Raw genomic sequence first — 13,824 nt, 5'->3', positions numbered from 1 at the left:
TTTTGTCAAACTATTTACACCGTTTGTTCTTACAATTGCAGAATGCTATTAAGTGGAACAAATTAACGGAGCAGGAAGATTAAGAATCGCGACTTTGGAAGCAATCCAATTATTCATTTTGAATTAAGGGATTATCTTTCAGATAAGGCGCGAATAGCGAAGTGCTAAAAATAAATTCTAAGACTTATTTGGAGTTATTTGGGTAATCAATTCCATTAATTATAAGTTCAGCTCCTGAATTCTTACTGTTCTTAATCTTAATTTAAACCGTTTGTTAGTATTTGTTATCCTAATCAAAATTGATTAAAGGGTAACGTTCTATCACCGTTTTTGAGTCAAAAATTAAATTATGAATTTACTTCTCTGAAATAATTTGAGCACACATTATAACTGAAATCGTGTTATATTTGACGTGGACAATGCAGAGTTCGTATATTGTCCACGATGTCGATTTATATTGTCAAAGTTGTAATATCAAATCCAAACACAGAATGGGTCTGCAAACTGAAACTTCTACCAAAACTCATCAGTTTGATATTCGATCTGCAACGCTCAATAATCGTTTAACAAAGACCCCCTTTATGATTGCTGAAATTGAATTATAATGCCAGGTCGAGTTCAAAACTAATATAATACGCTATTAAATTGTCCCATATCCCCATGATGATAAATTAAATTAATTCATGTAATTTATAAAAGCTCTTGTCGCAAAAAAATCCAGACAATTTTCGACTTATTTCAACCTTTTTATCGTCTTGTTAACGCTTTGTTGCGTAAAGTACTTTTTTTGCTGTCAACGTTAGCTAGGTTATATATGTCGGGACCAAATGCAATATTTTTACGTGACTTTCGTGATTCGTTTCAGAATGTAGTCATTGTAAAGGGGGTGGTGGCACACGGAGCTTAATTTTACCTTTGGCACATTGATTTTCCCTTCCCGTGACGACCCGTTACACCAACGCTTTAAAGCATATAAAGCCGCAGAGTTTCGCACCTAATATTGATCAGGACGATGTAAAAGGATTTTCTTTCTTCCTCTTTAAGTATAAAAGAAGTTCAATGCGGTGAAACTTTTTACAGAAAAACATTGAAAGCGCATTTAGAGGATTTGTAGTGAAACGTTAACATTGTATATACAAAGACTCAAATAAAGTAACTAAATTAGTTGATTACAGCTTTATCTAGTAATTGTTATGAATTCTGTGATAATTTTAAACAATAAAGTGTTGATAATTTATAATAATTGGGGAAAATATTAACACAATAAAATTTAATTAAAATGGACAGATAAAATTTATGAATATGAAGCGGTTGAAAGTTCTATTGGATTATAGAATTTAATTAATATCAGTGCGGTCCGGTCACAAAATACTAGTCCCATAAAGAACGGGATGGTTGGAATAGCGACAATTTTGGGCAACGCCGTTTCGTACCTCAGCGTTAAAATTTAAATATTTTCGCCGTAAGTTGAACAATGAACGGCAGATTGCGCACAAAAGTTTAATATAACTGTCGCGGTCCACTAAAACGGGGAAACCCCGCGCCGTAACGTGCTGAAAAATAAAACCCTCCTGGACGAGACACCAGCTCGTTGCCCGACTTCCTATAAATCCCAACTGTATACATAAATCTCTACTCTACGTTTTAATGTGCCTTTTGAGATTTAAAATCGGACTCTAATTACATTTTTAACACATTAATACTTTAATATAAACATAATTCTTAGATATCTTTATTTTATATGAATTTAATAAATAAATATAAAAAATCATTTTATGGCAAAAACCTGAAAATTTATTTATGGGTAAGATCCAAAAAAGCTACAAGAATATATTTTTTACGAAACATATATACGAAGTTCGGCAGAAAGACCTGAAGAATAAGAATATTGAGACAAGTAATAAATAAGAAAGTTATAAACCTAATTTCGAATAACAATCGAAACAATTAAAATCGTTGAGGCTGAATTTATGAATTTTATGTAAAGATTTTTATATCAATTTTAAGCCCAAACTTTCTTCTTTTAGACAGTGCTTATTAATAAATAGGTTGGATTATAAAAATGTTAAGATAAATGATAAATAAGAAAGTTGTAATTTAAGTCATCATCTAATTTCGAATAAAAATTGAAAAAATTCAAAAAATCGCTGTGTCTCTATTTATGGATTTTATGTAAAGAGCTTTATATCAAATTAAAGCCCAAACTCTCTACTTTTAGACAATGCTTATTAATAAATAGGTTGGATCATAAAAATATTAAGATAAATAATAAATAAGGAAGTTGCAATTTAAGTCATACAATTTAGAATAAAAATTCAAAATATCTTTGTAGCTGTATTTATGGATTTTATGTCGAGATTTTTATATCAAATTAAAGCCCGAATTCTCTACTTTCAGATAGTCTATATTAATTAGTAGGTTGAATCATAAAAATATTAAGATAAATAATAAATAAAAAAGTGGTAAACTTGGTTATCATCTAATTGCGAACAAAAATTGAAAAATTCAAAAAATCGCTGTAGCTGTTTTTATGGCTTTTATGTAAAGATTTTTATATCAAATTAAAACCCAAACTCTCTATTTTTAGACGGTGCTTATATAATAAATAGGTTGGATTATAAAAATGTGAAGATAAATAAATAAGAAAGTTGTAATTTAAGACATCATACAATTTCGAATAAAAACTGAAAAAATACAGCTATCACTGTAGCTGTAGTTATGGATTTTATGTCGAGATTTTTATATCAAATTAAAGCCCGAACTCTCTACTTTTAGATAGTATATATTAATTAGTAGATCGGATCATAAAAATATTAAGATAAATAATAAATAAGAAAGTTGCAATTTAAGTCATCATATAATTTCGAATAAAAATTGAAAAAATTCAAAAAATCACTGTTCTTATGGATTTTATGTAAAGATTTTTATATCAAATTAAAGCTCAAACTCTCCACTTTTAGACAGTTCTTATTAATAAATAGGTTGGAATAAAAATGTTAAGGTAAATAGATAAGAAAGTTGTAATTTAAGTCATCATACAATTTCGAATAAAAATTGAAAAAATTCAAAATATCGCTGTAGCTGTATTTATGGATTTTATGTCGAGATTTTTATATCAAATTAAAGCCCGAACTCTCTACTTTTAGATAGTATATATTAATTAGTAGATCGGATCATAAAAATATTAAGATAAATAATAAATAAGAAAGTTGCAATTTAAGTCATCATATAATTTCGAATAAAAATTGAAAAAATTCAAAAAATCACTGTTCTTATGGATTTTATGTAAAGATTTTTATATCAAATTAAAGCCCAAACTTTCTTCTTTTAGACGGTGCATCTTAATTAGTAGGTTGGATTATAAAAATATTGAGATAAATAATAAATAAGAATGTAGTAAACTTGATCATCCAATTTCGAATAAAAATTCAAAAAATCGCAGTGACTGCATTTATGGATTCTATTGAGATAAATATTAAATAAGGAAGTTGTAATTTTGGAGTCTAAAAGCTTGTATAAGAAAACAATATAATGAGGTCTATCGGTTATTTTCAATGTCTGAAATATGACAATATTCCGATTCTTTATCTTCTGGTTTTGAAAGCTTGTTGTAATCTCTTTAACGTACGTTAATCTTGGCCCTTAAACATCAAAGTGAAAATAAAACGTTCGAAATTCGCAGCTCTTTGTGTCCCCGGCACAATGTGTTTTGTTCTATGGCAAAAATGATGAAAAATTGCGCAAGACGTTCTCGAGTCGTGATTTTTTTATTTTTCCTTTTATTTTTTCGGTCGATAACTCTCTGAAAGAGGCTCTTCTTTGTGACCGGTGCAAGGAGAGAAGAGACTCGCAATTCCCGAAGCGGTTATTTATCGCGCGCAACCAAAAGAAGTTGTGTGGTGGTCGAGTAAATTTATTAGGTGAGAGATTGATATAAAGATTTTTCTTGTATGCTTGTATAAAAAAATGTCGTAAATTATAATATACTGTAAAACTTTGATATAACGGATTAAGACCGTAAAAGTAATGTCGATTATAGCCAAAAGACCGTTTGAATAAAAATAATACTAGCACTAGAACTAACACTAGACCTAGAACTAGAAACATTCGAGTTTAGCTGTCTTAAGAGACGTGCGGCTAATCCAAATATTTCTAGTTTTATGTTTAGCAGAATAGTGTAGTGTCTTAGAGAAATATGTTAGTAGTGGAATGCATTACTTTTTTTGATTTTATAAAATGTCTACACATCCCCAACGCTTTAAATTGCAACAAAGCAGAATTACGACCTATTTAATTTGTCATGTAGTCCACAATGTTAACCGAAAGTCCAACGAGAGCAGGTCTAAAATTTTCCGAGGTAACTGTAAACAAGTTAGGCAGTAGTCGACGAGAAACTAAAATAATTTTTTGGTTGTGTGCAAACGGGAACTCTGTTGGCCGGTGAAGCATTACTACCGAATTTGCTCGACAAACGTTTGTGTGTTGTGTTTGCCCGAGTGAAAAGATTCCGGCTAGCACGCTGTACATACATACAAGGGACCGGTGATGCCCTTGCGTTTGTACACGTGGAATTCTAACTACTAAACTAGAGACTATACAGTAGCACGGAAACCCTTGTTGGTCCCGAACGGACATGCCGTGCACGTGCCTAGCATTAGCTTCTTTTTTGTTTGATTTTTATAGCCCGTCCTTTGTCAATTTACTTTTACGTGGATTAAAATTTTTTTCAATATTTTTTCATGCGGAAGGAGGTAAAATAAATAAATAAATCTAAATTTATATCAAATACACACCTTTTAATATACACAAAAAAATGTTTGATGTTCTCTATATTTTTAGTTTGTGATTAATTTTAAAAAACAAACCCAGTTTTACAACGTTAAAAAAATCTTGATGCCATCTTAACCATTTTCTCCCCTTATTCACTTTATTGGTTGTTTTCAAGGTACTAAACCATAAAATTTCTCTGTTATATAATCACCTTGAAGGGGAAGATGGTACATAGACGAGGTCATATTGGAAATTACGTTTAAAATTTAAAGCTTAACCGCCGCGAGGGCGTCCTCGTCGGATATACTGCTAAAATATTCATTTGATCCGCGGTTTTCATTATCTCTCTTATTATCGCACGCTCGGTGGCAATATTTTCAGCCGTCCAATTGTTTAAGTCATGGCCATATAGCCCCTTTTACGGGAAGTTGGCAAAGCGCCAAATGACATAAATCCTTGTCCGAAGCGAATATCCCGCTGACGTCTCACCTTGGAAAACCTTCGTCGACCTAATGTTTATAGTGGAATTAGCCATTCAGAAAATTAAACGGATAGAATAAATGTCGTCGAGGTTATGCAATTTTTATATATTTTATAAATTTTTAAATCGTTACACTGTTAGTGGTCTTATTTATATAGTTGGTAATATTATTAATTTAATTTAAGTAGTGGTTAGGATAGATAATAGAATAAATGGCGGATGCGAAAAGAAGGAATTAATGAAAGAGCTATTAAAAAGTAAAGAAGAATTATGGGACGTAATAATCAACAATAAGCTTAATCTGGCGCCACCGAAATGGGTTCAAAAGGATACAAAGTAAAAAATCCTTGAAAAAGGGTAAATCGGTTTTTTAATCCACAAACCACCAGATCATGAAGAAACACCACAAAAGGTCAACTTTGGGTATTATAGACAAGAAGTTATGCCAATTTCATTTAGAGAAATAACTAAAGGAAATCAAATCTTTAAGTATCGTGGAAACAATATTGAAATAATTACGTATTGAAAAGATGCATGCAAAAGGAGTGTTCGAAAAAATAAGAGTAAAGGAAGTTGGGATTAGTTGACTTACTGAGACTCGAGGAACTGGGATAGGAGAGGGTCTTTATATGGAGGTTCCTGATGGGTGATTCCTGTTTTTCTAAACCAGCCCCTGATGATCATTGAATATAGCAGCAAGGACGCTGTAAGGAGAGTGGAAACGAATATTTAGGATCTCCCTACAATACACAGACATAGTTTGGTGAGACACTCTTTTCACAAAAAGGAAATGAAAAGGTATATCTGAAAAATTTTGAAGGTGTGTGTCATTACTGGCAAAGAAGAAGGAGAGGATTGCCTAAAATGTACTAATTGACATTTGCGAACAGATACTGGATGATGAAACATCTGACATATTAGGAAAAGAGTAGCATCACTACCATCAAAGAAGGATTATTAGGATTTTGACCACCAGAAAAACATAATGCCTAAACCAGAAACATTACGATCTTAAACGTAATGTCTACCTTTCGATTGGACATGTACAATCTCATGAGTCTTCAGTTTGATGGATGTGCGGGAAATCGAATGTGCAACAAGGTGAAGCACCAAGACATACTTATACAAAGTAGCAACCCAAACTAAGAAAAATTGATCTTGATTGTATGAACTGTCTAAACTCTGACAGTTTTGTAAAGACCTCAACTTTTAACAGGATGTTAGTGATAAATGATTGTATACCGTCATTCTTTTCTTTGTTTTAGCTAAATTACTTTAATTTTTTTGGTCATATCAAAAATGTATCAAATAAGATTGGTTCACCCGTTCGATGTAATTTAGACGTCAAATATCAGAGTTTTAGTAATGTGAGAAATGATATAAAAGATGTACTAAGACATTCGATTAGGGAATGTTACTGATAACAGGGATTGTTACACATCGTTTTGGATATAAATCAAAGAATTGCCAAGTTAAAAATAAGTATTTCATATTTCATTTTATAACACTGTGCTTTAAAGCTTAAAAAAGTAAACGTTTACTATTCTGGCCTAGGCCAATTACTCCCCTGTGACAAATTATATCGCGATTTGTTACAAGGTTTATCGAACAAGCTTTTGGTTAACTGAAAACGAAATTTAAGATCTGTCCCTTGCCAGCTCATAATACGTTATTGAATTTATTTTGATCAATGTTCTGCGACAAAGTACACGCTGATATTGTCGATGTATCGAGGGATCAACCATGAAAAATATGATTGTAACAGATTCTTCTTACAATAGATTTGGTCCATACGATGTAAACAATATAATTTCTTATCATACTGAACACAAGGAAGGATTTTCTGTAGTGCAGAAATTCCAGCTTGATCAAAAAAACAAAAAACACCAACCCTGACAAATGGTACAACAGATTGGGAAAGTTTTAAATTGAAGCATGAGTGTTAATGCTGTTAATACTGAACATCTAACTGAAAACTAAAGAACAACTTGAAGAAGAAGTAGAAAATTTAGTATGAGATATGATATTCAGTAAGTAACATGGCCCAATATAAACGAACTGTAAAAGAAAACTGCTGGCAACAGTTATCCTCAAGAAATTATGATACTAATAGCAGAAAAAAGAAGTGCTAGAAGAATATTGCATCAGACAAGACATGCGTCCGATAAAAATTGATGCAATATTGTGGCACAACAAAGTTAAACGTCCAATTAGTCAAAACACAACACTCAGAAATGATAATGGAACGTGAACAAGAACCACTTACAATAAACGTTTAAGCCAAATGATATAAGTTCCATTGGTGAGGAGGTTAAAGAATACATTAATCCTAATCAACGTATTGCCGTCGATTCATTACCGGTCAATTGCTGGAATGTGGACAGATTGGAAATGGGACCAAACACCGCCGATTACCGACGACGACAACAATAGATCCAGTCGCACGTCAAAGAAGCGTGAGCGAAATGAGTTTAAAGGACACAGACTAAAAGGACAAGAGTAATTTAGTTAACGTTTCTATTCAAAGTGACTGTATACGATGGGTGTTAGTAGTGTTAACGTTATTAGGGACTATAAGTGAGGATGGGTAAGAAATGTGACGACATGACGCGCAAAACATACAAGGGCATATTGAAGAATGGATCGAGCAATTGGTGGATAATATCCACTGGATATAGAAGGCACAACGATGAAACGCAAGACTGTATTGTTATCAGTGTTCCAGCGTCATTTGGTAAGAGGTTTTTGATGGGTAACTTGTGAAATAACAGAATTACCACATTACCGTTGCACGATTGATATTAAACGTGCTGTGCCTATAATGGGTTGGGCTCTATTAGGTTGGGTCCCATTTTACTGCGACACAAATAAAAACAGAAACGAATAAAAAGGAGCTTGGGATTGGCTAATCAAACAACTTCTAGGCAAAGTAAATTGTAAATAATTCTTTCCAGTAAAAAGAAAGGGGTGGGTTGTAGCAATTGGAAACGAAGGTGTGGTGACCGCATTCGTAATATCCGCGTGATCTACCACAACTTAAACAAATATAAATACCTGAACAACGCACATTTATTTTTCAAGGATGTATAATGATGTATATGAAATGTATGATGCTAGTAAAATGGTCAATATAATGCAGATAATGTCTAAAATACCACGTTTAGAAATTTGTGATTCGATGTTCATCGTAAAAATTGTAAATTAAAAGCCAGTTATATACGATGATAAACGTTTTATTTTATTAAAGTAGGGTAATTCGGTGCAACAATGTTTCAGCTGACAATCCAGCCTTTATCAAGCACGACTATGAAAAGTGAAGGATCTCGTAAACTCCACAGGATTGTTCGATTCCAAATCTATGTTTGATATTGTTAATAAGGTTACTAATTTTTAAGCCTGATGAAAACGCAGGAATGTTGTTAAATTTTTGAAGATTATGTTTAAATTTAAAGTCAAGGGAGGGCAGGGCGTGTATGGAACAGAAATGTATTTAATTGGTGAAGTAAAATGTGAATATATTTATTAATGTAAGAATTATGAATTTTATTATAAATTTTCTGAATATTATCGATTCTGATATTATTTTTATTATGGTTTTCAGTTCTGTATTATAATTATTATCATTAAGAGGTGTGTTAAAAAGCCTATTAAACATGAAACTGAAGGCAGCTTCTTTATGCTGTTTGCAGTTAAAAGAGTTTTTAGTGGTAGTCCATTTTCTAAATATGTTAAAGTTAAGAGTGTTATCATTAAGATTTTTAGTGATTGTGAGATCCAAGAAGTTAATGCTATTCTCAAATTATTAAAAATGTTTATTACCCCTATAAACTATCAGGATGTCGACTACATATCTGCCGTAGAAGGTTATGTCTCTTGTGAATAAATTATATTTATTGGAGAAAAGTACATTTTATAAAGAATTTACAAAGTTATCTGAAATGATACCTGAAATAGGTGATTCCATGGGAAGCCCTTGTTTCATATGGGTTCACATACGACTCCAAGTAGGGCGATGAATGAATTAATTTCTATAATGCTCAAGTTTAAAATGTGAAGGTTATTTATTAAGTGTTCTTTGACGATTTGAAGTGAAGTATTTATGGGTATATTGGTGGATAAGTTTTTTATGTCTAGTGAAATTAGTCTGTGTTTATCAGTGATATGAATGTTTTTTAGCTTTTCGATAACATGTGATGAATTTTTTATGTTATATGAAAATTGATTTTTAAATGTCTTGTATAAAAAACTTTATATTGTTTTGGCTATTTTACCAGAAGGTGCATTGTAGTTAGCAATGATGGGTCTATACTTTTATCTTCTTTTTGTAATTTAATTAGACTTTTGAGAGTTGGTATTAGAGGATTCATAACTATGGAGTTGTATATGTTTATGTTAAAGGTATGTAATTCATTTTGATGGTGTTTGATGCATTTTTTTAGTCTATTGTTAAAGATGTTAGTGGGGTTTTTAGTTATAGTGGTAATGTTATTTTCTCTACAAAAATCTTTAGTTTTATCCATGTAGGTATTTTTGTTCATTATTACATATCCTACGTTTTTATCACCCATCATGACAATAATTTCGTTATCATTGATTTTTTGTTTAAGGAGTTTGAGATCTTTACATATCGAGAGAAATTTGTACATTTTGTTTTGTTTATCATTAATGTTATTTATAATGTCGTTATTTTCAAGAAATATTTCTTTGATATTAACATTATTCAGTAGCTATGACTCTACTTTAATGGCAAGATCCAGAAGTCTGATGATCCTGGGTAAAGAAAATTTGTGGTTTAGGTTGAAAATATCTAGTTCTTTAGAAGATTTATTTTTCTCCTTCACTTTTCATAGTCGTGCTTGATAAAGGCTGAATTGTCAGCTGAAACATTGTTGCACCGAATTACCCTGTTTTAATAAAATAAAACATTTATCATCGTATATAACTGGCTTTTAATTTAAAATACCACGCATTATACACCTGCTAAAATATTGATCAAATTCAAATATAGATATTTAGGTTATATTATATCTTCAATAATAAGCCGGATAGAAGAAAATAACACTAGCATTGATCAACGTTGAGTTAGTTGCGCCCAAGTTTTCTGACACTCGTGAATCCAACATAATTGATGATTAAACTACACTTACACTAAACTAAACCTTTGTATGTCAATGTTGACACATTGCTGTAATTACAACAGAGTTCATACTTCATAACATTATGAAGAAACTTTGAGTTTTTCGCAGTTTATTTACTGCAATTATTACTTTTATGAGTTATCTTTCTAAGACTTGTTCCGTTGAAACAAGTTTTAACTATTAAATGCAATGGAATAATGAAAATATTTTAAAAATGAAAAAGGTAAACATTAATTTTCTACTTCCTGTTAGTGTGGGTGCGAATTTTCAATGGTGTAGTTTAATATACTTTAATTTCATTAAAATTGTATTAAGATCATCTATTTTTGTTTTGTTTATTTATACCCGAAATAATTATTAACCTTTTCGTTGAAAAAAACCAATAATGAAAAAAGTAGATCAAACGAGTTGGAAACAATAACAGTCGCTTACAGTAGCCGCTTTGCAGTCGTGGTAAATGTAGTTTTTAGTTCGAACACGAACAGTATTCGCAAAACGGTTCCCAACAGAATGGTGTAGGATCTACCTTCCAATGAATTTAACGCAAAAACACCGGCTTATTCTGTGACACAAAATTTTTATCAGGATTCAAAAAGTTTCAGTAATAATATTATTGGTACAAAATTAAATGAAATAATAACTCGGTTATAGCATGAAATGATTTAATATATTTTCATTGATGTCAATGTTTTATAAAAAAAAATTTAATTTGTTAATTAATTTATCCTTTTTTTTATTTTTTCTCTTGGGATCATAAACTAATTAATAACGCGACTATTTTTTATAAGATAACATCTTTAATTCGCGTTAATATTTTAATAAATAAATAATAAAATACCAGTTAACGTGTGGGTCTAATTTAAACGACCACAAATTCATAAATAATCCTCGTTTAGAACACAACATGAACAACAAATGTCACAAAACAAATTATCATCAACACACAGCTATAAAGTTTGCCGTAACAAATAACATATATAAATAACTGAATATGTCAAGTATTAACATGTAACTATTATTTCGTTTAATTTGTTGCGATTAAGTTCTACGTTGTTGGATAATTACATCGTTAATGTTGCCGTTAGGAACGTATAACTTACACAAAGTGATTAACGCTAATCTTAATTGTAAATAAGTGACTCAAAATAACATCTTTGGGGGTTTAAGTTATTAAAGAAGAATAACCGAGTTAAATTTATCAAATAAAAAACTGGAAAAAAGTTGTGATATATTTTTAAAGATGATTTATGTATTCATATACGCCAACGAAGAGATAATTGCATTTCATTGGTATTGTCATATGCCCTTAAGTGATTTATGGACAATTACTCGTTAATGGCGATTTTTTGAATTAAAAAAACGACACGAACGGGCGACAAATTGAAGCAAATCGTAAATTGATGAAGCAATTATCGACGAGTAACGAATACTACCGAGTATTACGTATCTCTAACAGAATAATTTGCAATTTAGTAGTTTCTATTATGCTAGATGTATTTTCCACCATAAAATTTTGATGGGCTATAGATTTTCTCGTTCGTCGTGAATTGAAAATAAATTAATTATGTGTAATTGCAGTATTAAGTTGTATTCTGGGAAATGTATCGCAATAAAATAATTACTTAATGAAAAAATTATTAAATTTTACCTTGAGTTGTAAAAATGTTTTAAAAATAAAGCAAGTGATTGCTGCTATTTTCCGGTTTAAAATAAATGTAATAACTTTTTGACATAATATCGTCATGGAATTGAGTTTCATCTCCTTTCGAGGGTTTCCATTAATTCGTAATCCATGTTCAACAAATCTCTGGGATGTCAGCGAACGAGGGAGGCTTACAACTCGGCCCCCAGCGAGGTCTCCTATTGTGTATTATCCGACTTTAGAGGCTTAACAACGTTCAAAAAGATAAACTTTCTTTTATTGAAAAATTAGTAATTTCTGATTAATATTTTTTAAACAATTTGTGATTTCATTTATGAATACTAAGAAATAATTTCAAGTTAAAATTCTTTTTATAAAGGTAACGGATAAAAATAATAAATATAAAAATAAAAGTATCTTTATCTTACCTTTCTATTGTTGGGTGTACACCGAAATTGAAAAATTGGATAACCAGTTATATTAAAAAAGAACACTTAAAAATTTTCACTCGCGCGTGTACGTGTATGGCTGGAGTTCGATGAATAGCGTCGCGACGACCGCGTTCCAATCTGATACTGGTGGTCGGGCGTCGCGACGCTCTCCAAACTATATGGACGCATGCCCAAAAGCGAGCGTTTGGCGCCCAAAGGCAAAAGAGATTACCGGTAGAGAGACTACTCCATGCAGAAGATGTATCTCTCTTCGGACTGCAATCCGGATAAATATAGACTAGGACGACCACCTTAGAAATTCCCCTTTTCTTCCTGTTCGCAGCACAAAACCGGGGGCTGTCTGGCACTTTGCAGACTGTCTATTTTGGACACGCCCGAAATAGGAATCTTTTTTTTTTCTGGGTGTGGGATGGAAGTTGAAAACGACATTCTGACAAAATTTATATTCGCTCGACAAGACCATTTAAGCGAGACTTTCCACTATGGGGATGCAAAATGAGATTAATGTTCATAAATTTATTACAAATTTTTATATTTAATATTTCTTCATTAACATCTCAATGCTTAAAGGAAGCTTCCTTAATAATTTTGTAACGAAACCTAATTTCCAGAAGTGTTTGGATTTATATTCTATTTTTAAGTAAAATTGGGCTGCTATGGTTATAAATTAAGCAAATTCCAACACCAACCAGGAATTAATTAAGCAGATAACTCCTGCAGCGTCTTGTCTATATCAACCTTTAGAATGTGCTATTGAACCAAGCATGACTATTATTTCCGTCCAAATCGTCTTGATTCTACGTCTTTTCATAATTGTCTGTGAAAGACGAAATCGTAAAGTAGAAAACAGCTTACATTGTTACAAAATAATCCGTGGTCTGCGATGTACTTTCTCATCTATCCCAATCAATAGGGAGCATTTTTATACTGCATTTTACTGCTGTACCTGAATACATAAATTGGAAACAGCGTAGTAGAAGCGATAAATTCAAAACTATAGGTACTCGGAGACTCAGATTCAAAGTAATGATAATTTTGATTGCTATTTCTCTGTTGATTGCAAATGCTTATGAAATCAATAGACGATTCTTTTTATTTACTCTAAGATTTTTAGATTGGTGCTGAGAAATATTCAGTCAAGAGAGAAAAGCCATTAGAGATAATGGCATTGATGATGATAAACGACTCGTAGCAGTGGAAGACGGAACGTAGAAATAACGTGGATTCACATCTTTATTAGGTGTAGCGAAATTTAGTGTAACACAGGCAATCATTGGACGTTAAAAGAAAACACTGTTAATTATAATAAATGGAAAAGAAGCCACAAAGGTTAGCGCTCGA

General features: G+C 31.5%; 1 protein-coding gene across 1 annotated transcript in view; it reads right to left on the bottom strand.

The window, feature by feature from the left end:
• LOC111428817 (cellular communication network factor protein Ccn) overlaps window positions 1-12,569 on the bottom strand; it is a 70,391-nt gene extending 57,822 nt beyond the window's left edge. Inside the window, exon 1 of the mRNA XM_023064518.2 lies at window positions 12,460-12,569. The gene's annotated coding sequence lies outside the window, so the exon portion shown is untranslated. The remainder of the gene's footprint in view (window positions 1-12,459) is intronic.
• Window positions 12,570-13,824: the final 1,255 nt, after the last annotated feature.

Source organism: Onthophagus taurus, chromosome 2 (genome assembly GCF_036711975.1).
Source record: "Onthophagus taurus isolate NC chromosome 2, IU_Otau_3.0, whole genome shotgun sequence".
In the NCBI taxonomy this organism is placed as follows: Eukaryota; Metazoa; Arthropoda; class Insecta; order Coleoptera; family Scarabaeidae; genus Onthophagus; species Onthophagus taurus.
This window is presented reverse-complemented; position numbering and strand designations above follow the sequence as displayed.